Source organism: Equus przewalskii, chromosome 1, assembly GCF_037783145.1.
Source record: "Equus przewalskii isolate Varuska chromosome 1, EquPr2, whole genome shotgun sequence".
NCBI classification, from domain to species: domain Eukaryota; kingdom Metazoa; phylum Chordata; class Mammalia; order Perissodactyla; family Equidae; genus Equus; species Equus przewalskii.
Window position 1 is genome coordinate 135,003,305 of NC_091831.1, and position 18,373 is coordinate 135,021,677.

General features: G+C 35.2%; 1 long non-coding RNA gene across 1 annotated transcript; it reads left to right on the forward strand.

Annotated features, from left to right (window-relative positions):
• The first annotated feature begins 192 nt into the window (after positions 1-192).
• LOC103548476 (uncharacterized) lies at positions 193-17,758 on the forward strand. The gene is made up of 5 exons (XR_011528303.1): positions 193-1,621; positions 15,066-15,279; positions 15,683-15,791; positions 16,352-16,585; positions 17,624-17,758. It is a non-coding gene; the product is annotated as an uncharacterized lncRNA (long non-coding RNA).
• The last annotated feature ends 615 nt before the right edge of the window (positions 17,759-18,373 follow it).

An 18,373-nucleotide genomic window follows, 5' to 3' on the forward strand; every position in this document is an offset into this window, starting at 1 on the left:
TAACAGCAGTGTGCAAGGTTTCCAGTTTCTCTACCTCCTCACTAGCACTTGCTATATTCCATTGTTGCTGTTGTTATTATTGTAGGTGGACTCCAGCTTTTAGGATAGATTGGAGTTAGCTGATAGGGTCATATAGACTCTAAAAGTATTTTCAAATTATTTATCAAGTAAATCTCTTTCCCTCTCTTCCAGTACCTCGAGGACTGACACAATACACCAAAAACCCGATTCAAACAATAGCCATTTCAGTATGCTCACGTTACTGTGGTTCTCAAGAGGCTCCAATTTATCTGGATTCGCTCTACCCTTCAGCTTCACTTCTATCAAATATTGGAATTTGGCATGGATTATTTTCTTCCTCCTAGTTTAGCTCAACCTCAGTCTCCGACTAGTACATGGTATCATCCAAAGTATAGGTTTAGACAGACGACAAGTCAAGTCTGGGTACTTCCTACCTGGGGAAGAGGAAAGGTAGTGGAAAACTGAAAGACAGAAGGAGGGAACCAACACCTATTGAGTACATCTCTAAAACTGTGCTATTGATTTTAAATAGGTCATGTCTTTTAATATTTATGACAACCCTATGAGGTATATATTATCATTATCTGTTGCATAAATTAACAGAAAGAGACTTGGAGAGCTTTGATAACATTCTCAAAGCTAACTGTCACACAGAATAAGAAAATAGAGTTCAGAGCTCAGATGGTCTAAGTGTATTCTGAATTGTTTTCTGTCCTGCCAAAGACGGTTAACTCTGAGTTTAGCTCAATTATTACCAGAAAGAAGTCAGAAATCAGCCTTTGATTGAGATAAGAATACATCACTGGCTTTTCCAATTTCTCCATGCACCTTTTCCCACTTGCTGTGACAGATGGTTCATTAAATGGAGAACAGGTCCACACTTTGCCAATAGGAAACGAGATTCACACTCAGTAGTTTGTCTTTGGTACTAAATATGCTGCAAGAGGATAAACAGGTTCAAATTCTGTATTTTGAAACTTGGAGCTGTAGAATAAAACATCACAAATTCAATGCCAATTTTGTTTAGATCTTGAGTCTATTCTTGCTGCCAAATGACAAAACACAATAGTGATCATCACTGAATTTGCATCAGTGCAGGCTTTATGCTTACTTATTCATGAATGCTACACTGACTTTTCCCCCAACTCATAAAATGATTATAAGAATACAAGAGAGAACATACTGAAAAGTTTTTAAATATTTAGTAATTGAATGGCAAGTTTTCAAATTATGCTAGAAAATTAAAGTCATCTTTCTTGTTTAATGCAACAAACCTGTATTAGAATTTTGAAGTAGTTTGTTGCTTAAAAGAGATCAAAATCCCTGTTTATGTGTTTAGCATCTGTTTTACTTGTATGGGGATACAGAGAAAAATGAACATGTTTCTAGATCTACATAAAGCAAACCTTTGTTAGAATAGCATTTCTTCCAATTTCTCCATCCCAAGCTGACCTATTTTGCATTCTCTAATCTTGTGCTCCTACTTATTGTGAGAAACGCCTGACCATTGAGATGACTATTAACTCCTTGAAGACAGTTCCAGACTTTAAATTTCATTCTTTCAACTACCCAGAGCAGTGGTTCTCAATCTTGGCTGCAGGTAAGAACCAATTATAATGGTTAAATTTATGTGTCATCTTGACTAGGCAATGGTGCCCAGATATTTGGTTAAACATTATTTCTGAGTGTGTCTGTGAGGATCTTTCTAGATGAGATTAACATTTGATTAAGCAGATTGCCCTCCCCAATGTGCGTGGGCCTCTTCCAATCTGTTGAAGGCCTGAATAGAATAACAGACTGAACAAGAAAGAACTCTTTCTCTCTGATTGTCTCAGAACTGGTACATTTGTCTTCTCCTTTCTTCAGATATGGACTTCGACTGGAATTTACTTTATTGGTTCTGGTTCTTAGCCCTTTGTACTCAAATTGGAACAATACATTCAGCTCTCCTGGGTCTCCAGCTTGCCAATTGCAGATCTTGGACTTCTCAGCCTCCATAATGGCATAAGCCAATTCCTTTTAGTAAATCTCTCTCTCTCTCTTATTCTATTTCACTCTCTCTCTCTTTCTCTCTCTTTGTTTCTCAGTTCTATCCTATTGGTTCTGTTTATCTGGAGAACACAGACTAATACAGAGGCCCTATATAAATGGAACAGCATCCTGTGTTTATGGATTGGAAGGCATAATATTATTAAGATGGAAATACTATCCAAGTGATCTATAGATCCACTGCAATCCCTAGCAAAACTCCAAGGGCCTTTTTTCCAGAATTGGAAAAGCGAATTCTCAAATTCATATAGAAATTCAAAAGGCCCCAATTAACCAAAACAATCTTGAAAAAGAAGAACAAAGTTGGAGGACTCACACTTTCTGATTTCAAAACTTACTATAAGACAGCAAGAGAAGAGAAAGGAACACAGAAGAACTACAAAACAGCCATAAAACAATTAACAGATTGGCACAAGTACATACCTATCAATAATTACTTTAAATATAAATGGACTAAATTCTCCAATCAAAAGACATAGATTGGCTGAATGGATTAAAAAAGCAAGACCTGTCTATATGCTGCTTACAAGAGACTTACTTAAGGTGTAAGGATACAGACAAAATGAAAGTGAAGGGATGGAAAAAGATGTTTCTTGCAAATGGAAACCAAAAGAAATCTAATATAGCTATACTTATATCAGCCAAAATAGGCTTTAAAACAAAGGCTGTAATTAAAGACAAAGATGGACATTACATAATGATAAAGGGGTCAATCCAACAAGAAGATATAACATTTTAAAATATTTATGGACTCAATATAGGAGCACCTAAATATATAAAGCAAATTTTAACAGACCTAAAGGGAGAAATTGACAGCAATACAATAATAGTAGAAGACTTTAATACCCCACTTACATCAATGGATAGATCATCCAGACAGAAGAACAATAAGAAAACATCAGCTTTAAAGGACATATTAGACCAGATGAACTTAGTAGATATATACAGAACATTCCATCCAAAAGCCGAATACATATTCTTCTCAAGTACACGTGGAACATTCTCCAGGAAAGATTGTATGTTAGGTCACAAAACAAGTCTAACTAATTTATGAATATTGAAATAATATCAGACATCTTTTCTGATCACAATGGTATGAAACTAGAAATTAGTTACAAGGAGAACTAGAAAAATCACAAATATGTGGAGATTAAATAACATGCTACTAAAAAACCAATGGGTCAACAAAGAAATCAAAGGAGAAATCAAAAAATACCTTGAGACAAATGAAAATGGAAATACAACATATCAAAATCTGTGGGATGCAGCAAAAACAATTCTAAGAGGGAAATTCTTAGCAATACAGCCCTACCTCAAGAAACAAGAAAAATCTCAAATAAACAATCTAATTTTACACCTAAAGGAACTAGAAAAAGAAGAATAAATGAAGCCCAAAGTTAGTAGAAGGAAGAAATAATAAAGATCAGACTGGAAATAAATGAAATAGAGACTAGAAAAATAATAGATAAGAGCAATGAAACTAAGAGCTAGTTCTTTGAAAAGATAAACAAAATTGACTAACCTTTAGCTAGACTCACCAAGAAAAAAAGAGAGGGTTCAAGCAAAGTCAAAAATGAAAGAGGAGAAGTTACAATTGGTACCTCAGAAATACAAAGGATCGTAAGAGGCTACTATGAACAATTATACTCCAACAAATTGGATAACCTAGAAGAAAGGGATAAATTCCTAGAACATACAATCTTCCAAGAATGAATCATGAATAAATAGAAAATATGAATAGACTGATTACTAGTAAAGAGATTGAATCCATAATCAAAAACCTCCCAACAAACAAAAGTCAAGATGGTGTCACTGGTGAATTGTATCAAACATTCAAAGAAGACCTAATACCTTTCCTTCTCAAACTTTTCCAAAAAAATCAGGAGGAGGGAATGCTTCTAAATTCATTTTACAAGGTTAGCATTACCCTGATACCAAAACCAGACAACATTAAAAAGGAAAATAGGTGCAAAACTCCTCATCAAAATATTAGCAAATTGAATTCAATAATATACCAAAAGGATCATACGCTATGATCAAGTGGGATTTATTTCAGAGATGCAAGGATGGTTCCACATTCACATATCAATCAACATGATACACCACATTAACAAAGTGAAGGGCAAAAATCATATGATCATGTCAATAGATGGATAGAAAGCATTTGACAACATTCATAATGGATTTTTGATAAAAATTCTCAACAAAGCAGTCATAGAAGGAATGTACCTCAACATAATAAAGGCCATATATGACAAAACCACAGCTAAGATCATAGTCAACAATGAAAAGCTGAAAGCTTTCCTTCTAAGATTAGGAACAAGAAAAGGATGTCTACTCTTGCCACTTTTATTCAAAATATTATTGGAAGTAGCCAGAGCAATTAGGCAAGAAAAAGATATAAAAGGCATCCAAATTGGAAAGGAATATATAAACTATCACCATTTGTGAACAACGTGACTTTATATATAGAAAACCCAAAGACCCCACCAAAAACCTGTTAGAAGTAATACTAATATGCAAATTCAGTAAAGTTGTAGCGTACAAAATCAACATACAAAAAATTGGTTGCATTTCTATACACTATCAATGAACTATTAGAAAGAAAAATTAAGAGATCGATCCCATTTACAATTACATTAAAAAGATTTAAATACCTAGAAATAAATTTAACCAAGGAAGCAAAAGATCCATGCACTGAAACTACAAGACTCTGACGAAAGAAATTGAAGACACAAATAAATAGAAAGATATTGTGTGCTCACAAATTGGAAGAAACAATATTGTTAAAATGTCCATAGTACCAAAGCAATATACAGTTCAATGCAATTGCATTCAAACTTCCAATGGCATTTTTCACAGACATAGAGCAAACAATCCCAAAATTTGTATGGAACCACAAAAGACACCAAATAGCTACAGCAATCTTGAGAAAGAAGAATAAAGCTGGAGGCATCATGCTCCCTGATTTAAAACTATATTACAAAGCTATAGTAATCAAAATAGTATGATATTGGCATAAAAACAGACACACAGATCAATGGAACAGAATAAAGAGCCAAGAAATGAACCTACATATATATGGTCAATTAATTTACAACAAAGGAGCCAAGAATATACGACAAGGAAAGGACAATCTCTTCAATAAATGGTATTGGAAAAAACAGAGTGCCACAAGCAAAGAATGAAACTGGACCACTATCAACTCAAAATAAATTAAAGACTTGAATGTAAGACCTGAAACCATTAAACTCGTAGAAGAAAACATAGGCAGTAAGCTCTTTGACATTGGTCTTGGTAATGATTTTTTGATTGACAGCAAAAGCAAAGGCAACTAAAGCAAAAATAAACAAGTGGAGCTCCATCAAACTGAAAACCTTCTGCATAGCAAAGGAAACCATCAAAAAAGTAAAAAGAAACACTGAATGGAGAAAAATTTGTATATCATATATTCCATATGGGGTTAATATCCAAAATATAGGAAGAACTCATACAACTCAATAGCAGATAAACAAGCAATCCAATTAAAAAATGGGCAGAGGGTCTGAATAGACATTTTTCCAAAGAAGATATATGGATGGCCAACAGGTACATGAAAAGATGCTCGACATCAATAATCAGAGAAATGCAAATCAAAACCACAATGAGATATCAACTCACACCTGTTAGAATGGCTATTATCAAAAAGACAAAAAATAACAAGTGCTGGTGAGGATGTGGACAAAAGGGAGCACTTGTGCACTGTTGGTGGGAATGTAAATTGGTATAGTCACTACGGAAAACAGTATGGAAGTTCCTCAAAAAATTAAAAATAAAACTACCATATGATCCAGCAATTCCACTGCTGAGTATTTATCTGAAGTAAATGAGAACAATAATTTTCAAAGACATATGCACCATCATGTTCATTGTAACATTATTTACAATAGTCAAGATATGGAAACAACCTAAGTGTCCACTGATGGATGAGTGGATAAAGAAGATGTGGTATATATATATATATATAGATACATATACAATGAAATACTACTCAGCCATAAAAAAGAATGAAATTTTGCCATTTGCAACAACATGGATGGATCTTGAGGGTATTATGCTAAGTTAAAATAAGTCAGACAGAGAAAGACAAATACCATATGATTTCACTTATATATGGAATCTAAAAAAAACCCCAAATGAACAAACAAAACTCATAGATAGGGAGAACAGATTGGTGGTTGCCAGAGGGGAGGGGTGTTAACGGAGTGGGCAAAATGGGTGAAGGGGGTCAAGAGGTACAAATTTACAGTTATAAAATAAATAAGTCATGGGGATGTAATGTGCAGCATGGTGAATACAGTCAATAATATTGTATTGCATATCTGAAAGTTGCTAAGAGAGTAAATCTTAACTGTTCGCATTACAAGAAAAATAATTTTGTAACTTTGTGTGGTGATGGATGGTAACTAGACTTATTGTGGTGATTATTTCACTGTGTATACAAATACCAAATCATTGTGTTGTACACTTGAATTAATATAAAGTTATATGTAAATTATATCTCAATAGAAAAGAAAACTTACTACAAAGCTACATAATCACAACAATGTGGTACTGGCTTAAGGACAGACATATAGATCAGTGGAATAGAATAGAGAGTTCAGAAATAAACTACATATCTATGACCAATGAATTTTTTTTCAATTTTTTTTATTGTGGTACAATATGCATAGCATAAAATTTGCCATCTTAATTATCTTTAAGTGTACAGATCAGTGATATTAAGTACATTCATATTCATATTGTTGTGTAACCATCGCCACTATCCATCTCCAGAATTCTTTCATCTTGCAAAATGAAAACTCTATATCCATCAAAAAATAACTCCTCATTATCTCCTCTCCATAGCTTTTAGCAACCACCATTCTACTTTCTGTCTCTATGATTTTGACTACTCTAAGTACCAAATATAAGTGGAATCATGCAGTATTTGTCTTTTTGTAACTGGTTTATTTCACTTAGCATAACGTCCTCAACTTTCACCCATGTTGTACCATGTGTCAGAGTTTCATTCCTTTTTAAGGGTGAATAATATTCCACTGTACGTATATACTATATTTTGCTTATCCATTCATCCATTGATGGACACTTGGGTTGCTTCTACCTTTTGGCTATGATGAATAGTGCTATTATGAATTTGGGTGTACAGATATCTCTTCAAGACCCTGCTATTAATTATTTTGGGTATATGCCCAGATATGGAATTGCTGGATCATATGATAATTCTAATTTTCATTTTTTAAGGAAGCACCTACTATTTTCCACAGTGGCAGTACCATTTTACAATCCTACCAACAGTGCACAAGGGTTTTAATTTCTCTATATCCTTGTCAACACATTCTATTTTGTTTTTTTGACATTACATACCCTAATGGATGTCAGCTGTTATTGTGGTTTTGAGTTGCATTTCCCTAATGATTAGTGAGGTTGAACATCCTTTCGTGTTCTTCTTGACCATTTTCCATCTTCCTTAGAGAAAAGTCTATTCAAGTCCTTTGCCCATTTTTGAATTGAGTTGTTTCGTTTTTTTGTTGTTGAGTTTTAGGAGTTGTTCATATATTCTTGATATTTACTCTTTCTCAGACATATAATTTGCAAATATTTTCTTCCATTCTGTGCATTGCCTTTTTACTGTGTTGATAGTACCTTTTGATAAAATATTAAAATTTTGATGTAGTCCTATTTGTCTACTTTTTCTTTTGTTGCTTCATTTTTGGTGCCATATCCAAGAAATCATTGTCAAATACAGTATCAAAAGCTTCCCCCATGTTTTTTTCTAAGAGTTTTAGAATTTTAGCTCTTATATTTAGATGTTTGATCCATTTTGATTTAATTTTTGTATATGGTGATAGGAAATGATCCAACTTCATTATTCTGTGTGTAGATATCCAGTTGTCCTGAAACCAATAATTGAAAAGGCTATTCTTTCCAATTAATTTGTTTTGGCACCCTTGTTGAAAATCATTTGACCATATATGCAAATTTTTATTTCTGGGCTCCCTCTTCTATCCCATTGGACTATATGTCTCTCTTTATGCCAGTACCACCCATTTCGATAAATATAACTTTGTAGTAAGTTTGAAATCAGGAAGTGTGAGACATCAAACTCTGTTTTTCCTTTCAAGACTGTTTTGGCTGGGGCTAGCCCCTGTGGCAGAGTGGTTAAGTTCACGCACTCTACTTCGGTGGCCCAGGGTTTCGCCGGTTTGGATCCTGGGCGTGGACATGGCGTCACTCATCAGGCCATGCTGAGGCGGCATCCCACATGCCACAACTAAAACTATACAACTATGTACCAGGGGTATTTAGGGAGATAAAAGCAGAAAGAAAAAAAAAAGATTGTCAACAGTTGTTAGCTCAGGTGCCAATCTTAAAAAAAAAAAAAAAAAAAAAGATTGTTTTGGTTGTTTGGGGTCCCTTGAGATTCCATATAAATTTTCTGTTTCTGCAAAAATGCCATTAAGATTTTTGTAGGGATTGCATTGAATTTGTAAATCACTTAACCTAAGGTATTGACAATATAGCCATAGTAAGTCTTCCAACTCATGAACATGGGATTTCTTTCCACTTATTTGTGTCTTTTTAAATTTCTTTCAACAATGTTTTGTAGTTATCAGTATACAAGTCTTTTGCTTCCTTGGTTAAGTTTATTCCTGAGTATTTTATTCTTTTTGATGTAAATTGAATTGTTTTCTTAATTCCATTTTCATTGTTCACTATTAGTATACAGAAATGCAACTAATTTTTGTGTGTTGATTTTGTATCCTGCAACTTTGCTGAATTTATTCATTAGTTCTAACAATTTTGTGTGTGGCGTGCATAATCTTTAGGGTTTCTAGTACTGACATGTCCTTGTTTTTCTTTATATTTGACCACCTAAAACATGTATCTCTAAACAGTATACTTAGTTGTGCCTGGTTTTGTACTTAATGTGCATTGAATCACATAAAGTGTGTTATTTTGTGTCTGGCTTCTTGTATTTAACATTACGTTAGCTTATCTATGTTGTTGCATCTGAATTGTATCTTTAGTTTGTTTCTTTTCATTAATGTTATTTCATTGTGTAATGTGTATTTTACATTCTATAGTTAAGGGACACAATTCCTACATTTCTTGTTGATGGATACTTGGATATTTTCCAGGGTTTTTTTGCTACTATAAATAGTAGTACTATCAATAGCAATTCCTTGACTGTAGTGAACATCCTTATATATGTCTCTTGATCCATATGCACATGCAATTACTTAGAGTATGAACATACATAGCAGTGAAATTGGTGGATCATGAAGTATGCATATCTTAAAATTTAGTGGATGATATCAAACTATTTTCTGAAGTGGTTCTACCAATTATGCTTGCCTTAGAAGTTCATGACAGTTTCTCTTCCTCCACATCCTTGCCAACTTTTAGTATTGTTAGTCTTAAATTTTAGCCATTCTGGTGGGCAACCAGTAGTATCTATTAGTTTAGTCTGCATTTTCCTAATGACTACTGAGTTGAGCACCTATCCAAGTCTTTGTCGATTTTTCTACTTGGTTATTTCTCTTTTTTCTTACTGATTTGTAGTTGTCCAAGATGAATTATGTTGCTGCTGTCAAGTGCTTGAATGAATGCACCAGTCATCTCAAATCATTGTACTCCAATCTCAGGACTTCAGATTTTCTGGGTCACAGATGACCTTTAGTTAAGTCCTGGACTCCTAAGTTTTCCACACTAACTCTTCAAAACTATGAAAAGCTCTGCTTCACGGAAAACCCAACCTGCAACAGAAATGCCTTTGATAATTCTGTGGAGCTAGATGGAGTTTAGTGTTTAAGATGTTCATTTGTGAGTGCCATCGAGATCAACAATTTTGAAAGAGTGGGGAAGGAAGCAAGAACTCAGTAGAAGGAAAGTCAAGCTGTGATGCAGGCTCAATAAGAGCTAAGTTGAAATGGCCTATTAGTGTAGTCCTAAGTAGAACCAAAAGGACCAAGCTTTTCTACCCCTATCTCAACTGTTGGATGTGGGTCATCCTAGGAATGGCGTAATCTTGGCCAGGTGGCTCTCTACAGCTAAGACAATCCCCGAAAAAGATAATAACTGAAGGCTCTCTGTTGACAGTGCTCTCAGCAGCTGGAGCACCCAGTACTTCCTTGATGGGGGATCTGGGTGTTCTACATCTCTCAGTGTCCTCTCAGCTATCTTTTATGAATCAGCAAATGACCCCAGGGTGAAAGCAAATCTTTGACTTGTCGCCCTCTACTCTTCATATAGCTCCAGTAGTTCCTCAATATATTTTAAATTTTTTTGATGCTTTTAAGAATATGATTGTTGTATTCTAACACTTTCTTTTTTTGGTGAGGAAGATTAGCCCTGAGCTAACATCTGGTGCCAATCCTCCTCTTTTTTCCTGAGGAAGATTGGCCCATCTGTGCCCATCTTCCTCTATTTTATGTGTGGGGTGCCTGCCACAGCACAGCTTGATGAGTGGTGCATAGGTCCGCACCTGGGATCCAAACCAGCGAACCCCGGGCTGCTGAAGTGGAGCATGTGAACTTATTCTGCCACCGGGCCGGTCCCTCTAACACCTTTTTAGTTGTCTTCAATAAGAGGATTGGTCCAAATTACCTAGTCCACCACCACCAGAAGGAGAAGTCCTAATCAGGACTAATGACTAGGAATTGGGGTTTTAATGTCTTTATAGAGACTTGGCTAACTTTGTCATAGAGCCTTGACCCCAAATAAGGAACTGGAACTGAGCCCCCGATTAAGCTAGGATCCACCAAAGCATTGCTATTTCTACAAAAAGGAGACTAGAAAACTTCACCCATGAAGTTTTGAGAAGATGCAAAGTAACCAGTCATCTGCCTGATTTTGTGACAGCTAGGGAAAGGGGTATCCCCTAAGAAATTAAAGCCTTGAGACTATTCCATCAGCACTGTGAGTGGTGTAGACCATTTGAATTTATTCTACCCCATGGTGGGTAAGACCTTAATTTGAAAATTATCCATGACTATTGAAATAGTTTAGGGCATCTAGCAGGGAAAAAAGAACCACAAAATTGCTTCATGGAGACCTTTCTAGGATGCATTTATTCACGCATATAAAGCAAACCCCCAATAAAGTTAAGCTAGCCATAAAAATTTACAAACAACAGAAGATGACCTAGCATGAATAAAAGTCATCAGACATAACAAACTAAAGAATTGGCAGGCTAAGAACATCAGGTAACAGGACAATCTCAAAAAGTCTACAAAATAAATTTTTTTAAATGATCAAAGAGATGAAAGAATTAATAGCAATCACAATGATGAATAAGCCACTGAAAAAAAGGAGGCAAAATTTTAAAAGAACCAAGTATATTTTTATAAATTAATATAGTCATTGCAGTCATTGGAATTCAAAACTAAATAAATGTTTAAATAGTAAAAAATATAATTAGTGATCTGGAAGATAGATTTCTGGATCTTACACAGAAAGCAGAAAGATATGGAAAGCACAAAAGAGAGGTTATAGGATATGAAGGGTTTAATTAGAAAGTCAAACATACATCTGAGAACAGTTCTACAAGGAAAGAATAGAAGAGCATCAATATTTGAAGAGAAAATGAATGCAAATTTTCTAGAATTAAAAGACATGGAAAAAAAAAGAAAAGACATGAATCTTCAGACTAAAGGTACACGGAGTCCTCTGCTGGATAAGTCACATGAAAGGCAGAAGTAGACACACTGTCACCGAAGTACAGAATACCAAAGACAGAAAGAAAATTTTAGAAGACATCAAAGAGGAAAAGACAGTGTATTTATGATGGAAAAAGTTCAACTGACTGACTGTAGACTTGTCTGTCAACAGTCATAAGATGATAGAATAATAATTTCAAAATGTTGAAGGAAAATAATTCTCAGTCTATAAATCTATAACCAGAGAAATTGTCTTCAAGAGTAAGGAAAAATAAAATCCCTCTAAACAAAGAAAGAATAAATTTTTTGCACTCAGATCCCTGAAGAAAGATTTATAAAAGCATATACTTCAGGAAATTTAAACCAGAGCAAGGTGTGGACTGTAAGAATATTATGAGCAAAATGATGAGGCTAGATCAGGTTAATAGCAGTTTACATAAGAAAGAAAAAGAAAGTGAAGAATCACTACTGTGGAACTGGAAAAAATAAGGGGAAGCTAAGAAACAGTCCAGATTAACACGGAGGAGCGCGCGTGGGAAGAGATTGTTGTCATCAGAGTCCTTGTGTTTTAAGGAGGAAGGGATATTGACTAATTTTAGATTTTTGGTCAAGTGCAATCAGTAACTCTCAAATTATTAAAGGGGGAGAAAGTGAGTAAAGAAAACTCAATCAATCCAATAAATAAATAAATGAATAGATAAGCAAAAGGAGGAGGAATAGATATAAAGCAGAGAAGTAGAAAACACAATATAATATGGTAGGAGTGAATCCAAATATATGAGTGATCATAATAAATGAAAATGGGTTAAACTAGTCTTTTGAAACATGAAGATTGTCAAACAGGGTTTCAAAATACAACCTAGCTATCTGTTTTATAACTAGAACTCATCTAAAATATCATGACACAAAAAAGAGGAGGACTTGAGGTTGTTGCTGTGGCCATGACCCCATTTGTACCCAGGCTGGGGAAGCCATGGAAACCTCAGTCTATTCTTACAACCTACTGGATCGGTAGATAAATGATGATTCACGTTTACTGACCCTGTTATTGAAAAAGATTTGTTCTCTAGTCTTCCAGTTTTAACACATTCATTTAGAGCAGAAGCATTATTAATTCTTCAGTGTATGAAGAAATGACTATGGACAAAGGGCACCTTTTGGGTTTCCACGTGCCAATCTGGAAATGGAGTTAAGGTTCATTTACTACTTTCACCCTTCCGTAGTCTAATTCAAAATGTGCAAGCTCATTCTAGCTCGGTCCTAATGAACTAGTGCAATCAGAAAATCACTGTTTGCTGCACTAAACATCAGTACCAATCACTCCTTGGAGAAGACCATAAAACTACAAAAAGATTTTGCTATGTTAGAGTTCTTAAATAAGGTAACTAAATATAGTACTGTAGGGTCATTCACTGATGCTAAAAGACTAAAAATTTTCCTAGTATCCTATGTTGTTACATTTTTACTTTTAGAGTTATTATTTTGATCTAATCTAAATATAACACTCAGTAATAGGTATTAAGTAGTGTATTTGAAAGATTGATACTTTGCATTGGGTTTATTAAAATACTAAGCTGAGCAATTACTTATTATCTTTCTCATGATAAGATGCAGCTAGAAAACAGATAGATGCACACTCATTTCTCAGGGTAAGATTGTGAATATTATCAACACTTAAAAATATAGAACATATGACTAGAAAGATTAATTGAACAGAATACAATCCATAAATAAAGTCCAATAGATATGGCAATTTAGTATATGATAAATGTGGCATTAGTGGGAAAAAGCCAGATTTTTCGAATAAGTCATGTTCAGACAACTTATACCAAAATAAACTCTGCATGAAGCAAAATTTGATAACCAAAATGACTCCAGGGGTCTGACCCCGTGGCTGTGTGGTGAAAGTTCCACTCACGCCACTTTGGCAGCCCAGGTTCAGTGGCTCAGTCCTGGGCGCAGACCTACTCCACTCATCAGCCGTGCTGTGGATGCATTCCACATGCAAAGTAAAGCAGGATTGGCGCAGATGTAAGCTCAGGGCGAATCTTCCTCACAAAAAAAAAAGACTCCATAAGGTACTAGAAGAAAACATAGATTACTGTATATAATTTTGGAGTAGGAATGGCCTTTCTTAGTATGATATAAAACCAGAACTATATAAAGGAAGAGAATAGAAGAATAAATTTGACTATGTAAAAATTAGTAACATTTTGGGGCTGGCCTGTGGCCTACTGGTGAAGTTTGCACATTCTGCTTCAGCGGCCCCAGGTTTCGCTGGTTTGGATCCTGGGTGTGGACATGGCACCGCTCATCAAGCCATGCTGAGGCGGCATCCTGAATTGCACAGCCAGAAGGACCTACAGCTAGAATATACAGCTGTGTACTGGGAGGCTTTGGGGAGAAGAAGAAGAAGAAGAAAAAAAAAGGAAGATTGGTAACAGATGTTAGCTCAGGTGCCAATCTTTAAAAAAAATAAAATTAGTAGCATTTCCATGAAAACTATATATTGTAAAGTTAAAAACAACATATTGGCAAAAAACATTTGAATGTAGGTTGCAAAGTGCCATTTAAAAATCTACATTGAATTTTTACAACTCAGTAGGAAAAGATGAACACCAGACATAGAAATATGGGAAATAATATGAAAAGTCATTTCATATATAAAAAATACTGAGTAAAAATAAATGTTCATCCAGAACATACTTTAAAAGTTGCAAGTAAAAAAAGCAATGGTATATTACTATTTATCTATAAGCTTAACAGAGATTAAAAATTTGTTTAGTATTATCCCTGTTGGCAGAATGTAGAGGAACACGTGCTCTCATGTAAGTTTAAATTAGTTGTAACCGATATAGCAAAATTTGGCTAAATATGTAATTTCGCCTAATTTACATACAACAGATACATTGTTTTAAGTGTAGTGTATGATTTGATGAACTGTGACAAACACATAACAGTAATATAACCATAACTACAATCAAAATTCCCGTTTTTGTCCAAATAATGGAATACTACTCAGCAATACTACTCAACTGAACTTTTGTTCAGTTCTTTTGATACATGCAACAATATGGATGAATCTCAATATCATTAGGCTGACTCAAAGAAGTCAAACAAATACAAAATCCTAGAAATGCGCATGACTCTATAGTCAGAGAGAAGAGAACAGACTGCTTCATAGGTGCATTTCAGTGATTATCAAATTGTTACTTTAAATGTGTGCAGCTTATTGCATGTCAAATTATAACTCAGTAATGCTGTAAAAAAATCGTTCTTGCTGTGTTCCTGCAGCTTTGTTTTAAACTTCTATTACAATGTGAACTTTGGAGTTAGAAGCCTTCAGATGGAGTGCCATTTCCATCATTTATTAGCTGCGTGACTTGAGGGAAGTTAAAATCAGTTTCGTCATCTACAAAATGGATATAACAAAAGTGCCTGTCTCAAAATATTGTTCAGAGGATTGAATTTGTAAGAATACAGCATTTGACACACTGCCTGTCAACTGGTAAGTGCTCAAAAATGCTCATTACTGTTATCACTAACACGACAATGTGACCAGTTAAGGGCACGGAGGGACCATGTCTTATCCATCCTTGCGTTCCCACTATCTAACTGTTGAACAAAGTACACTCTCAATCTTTAATAAATTGAATTGGATAAGATGGCTTATTATTACAATGCACCAAAGTACCTTTACCATTTCTCAGTATTGGAGCATTTGGGCCATTTCCAGATTGGGTGTTGTTTTGATTTTAAGTTAAAAATGTGGACAGCTATGATATGTTGGCTCCCATCCCCTACCCTCATTTCAACTTACTTCTTGAGATATATTCTCAGGAATAATATTGTCATAGCAAAGGGCATGATCAGAATATTGGATTCTAGTGACTTTTATTTATTTTGTCTAGGACATCTTCCCATTGTCCATTATCTGGTACCATCATCCCCTTTCCTTTGGAGAATGCATGAGGAGAGTAGTCTGAAGAGCATGATTGTTCATGGTATCCACCTTCACTGGTAAGTCTCTCATTGTTCTGTATTCCTCTGGGCCTTTGCAGAACATCTGGTCCTGTCCAAAACATCCGTAAGACATTTGGTCCATGACAAAAGGTCCTTGAGATTTGTCCTGTCCAAAACCAAATGTCTTATGGACATTTTGGACAGGACCAAATGTCTGCTAATCCTCTGGGCGGTGACTGGTTTGTTGGTGGGAGGACATGTGACCCAAGTCCGTCCAATCAATGCCCAAGTTGAAGAGGGAAAGATAGTTTTCTTTTTCCTCTGGATCTTGAAATGTAGGATGTGGGCCTTGAATGGTCAAGAGCTCGATCTTTAATAATGTTAGTAATTACAAACCATTGCACTTTTGTCATTTACTTAAATATATTTACATATTGTAAGCATTAAGTGTCTTCAGTCAGATAAGAACAGAACAAAATAGCTACTTGTTATGAAGTATAAAGTGAAGACTGCTGTCTTTACATCTACCAATTTTTGTTGTTATGATATCAGGAGGGTATCAACTTAAAATTTTTTTGACGTTTAATTTTTAAAAATTACCTTTGCTAATTTAATAGGTACAAGAGTTGTTTAGGATTCTGCACCTGCAGCCCATCTTGTCATAGATTGCTGTTCTCAGACTCCTTAAGAAATGTAACACAAAAGACTACAGCCCAGGGCATGGTCTACACTCCTCACTAAAGCTTCAGGCTCCATCTTTGTCTGCTGTATAACCCTGGTGAGCTTACCTGCACAGTAAACTCAATGATCTGCTTCACCCTTTCCACTGAAATCCTGGAACCAACACTCAGGTAAGCCTGGAGTCTGGCTCCGGCCCTTCTCAACATTCCAGAGCCTTCTCTACCCCGTGCTACTACTTACTACAGTAGAGAAATACAAAGAGGACAGAGGGCAAGCAAGAAACAGAGAGGAAGAAGGTTTTCATTATTTCTTTACTCTTCCCACCAAAGCTTTTACCTCCTGGTCCAGAGGTAGGGCTGAGCAAAACATTGTTACTACATAGCTATCATTTTAGTGGCTATTAGGAGCCAGGACTTACGTTTATGTACATCCATTTTAATCCTCAAAGCAATCTCTTGTGGTTGCTGTTGTTATCCCAGTGAAACTAATGAAACTAAGTTTAGGGGAGATTAAGTAAATCGCCCAAGTTCACATGTTAATAAAAGACAGAGCCAAGATCTGACCCCCAGGCCCAGACACCTGACCTCCCTGAGATGGAGCATGCTGTTTTTCAGAGGTGGCACCATTGTGAATGTATAATGCTTGGCAGTGGCCCTCTCTACCACGGCAGGTACCAAAAGACAATAGATACTTTAAAAAATGCTTACTAATAAGTAAAACACCGTTGTCATAAAATAAATTTTCAACATAGCTTTAGGGTCAAGGGAACCATCTTGTATACCTTTTCCTTGCTGTATGGAAATGGATCAGAAGAAAAGGAAGGCATAGGCGCACATGACCTCAATAGATATTAAATGACCCCTGAGCCATCAAATACTACCAAAAAGCTTCTGAATTAAAAAAAGACTGGTAATATTATTTTTTTGCAATCAATTTAAAATATGTAGTTATATTTATATTCCTTACATGCTACATTTGTACTTTAAGATATGTTGTAATTCTCTGTGTGAGCAATATGTTTATAAAAATATCTTTGGGTCTTGGAGCATTCATTTTCTGTTTTAAGATACAATGGAGAGTTACAGTTTTATATATTGCCAGGCATACAAATCCCCAATCATAAAGCTGTTTCTAAGTGAAAATAGTCATGCTGTGTGAAAATTTCTAGTATCTCATTGTATAGCAACGACCCAATTTCTCCTTTCCAGCTTCTCCCTGATACCCTCCTGAGATCATAACAACAAAAAGTGGTAGATTTAAAGGCAGCAGTCTTCACTTTATACTTCATAACAAGTAGCTATTTTGTCCTGTTCTTATCTGACTGAAGACACTTAATGCTTATGGTATGTAAATATAGTTAAGTAAATGACAAAAGTGTAATGGTTTGTAATTACTGTACAACAACTTTGATTAGTTTTTCTACCAAGGTTAAGTGGCAGACTTCTCTAAATATTTTTAAAAATGTATTCATTATTCTCTTTTCTTGTTTCCATCATTGGGATTTTCAGAGCATTTCTGCTGTCAGAGTCCCGTGCCATTTTTAAATAAGACCTTTAACTACCTGTATCTTGTGTCAAAAAGTCTCAGAGTATAACTCCTGCTTCTATTAATAATCGAGAGTCTCAGTGGCTTTCTTTCTCTGCTTGTTAGTGTTCAGCTCTCACTAACTATTTTCTGTCAAAAAGAGTTAATAACAAGTTGGCTATTATACAATTTAAGTGAGCTATGCATATAAAGAGAATTATTAAAATGTTACATGAGATATAAATTTAAAAGGAGAAACAATTATATATGAAAAGCAAGAAGCTTGCTGCAATACCACTATACCCTCCATGAATAAACAGGAAAGACATGGCAGAGATTCACCGGCTTTGCTGACACTACCAGCAACGAAGTCGGGAGAAGGACTGCTTCTTCAGTAACAATATCGTTGGGGGCCTCCCATATGCAGGTTTGCA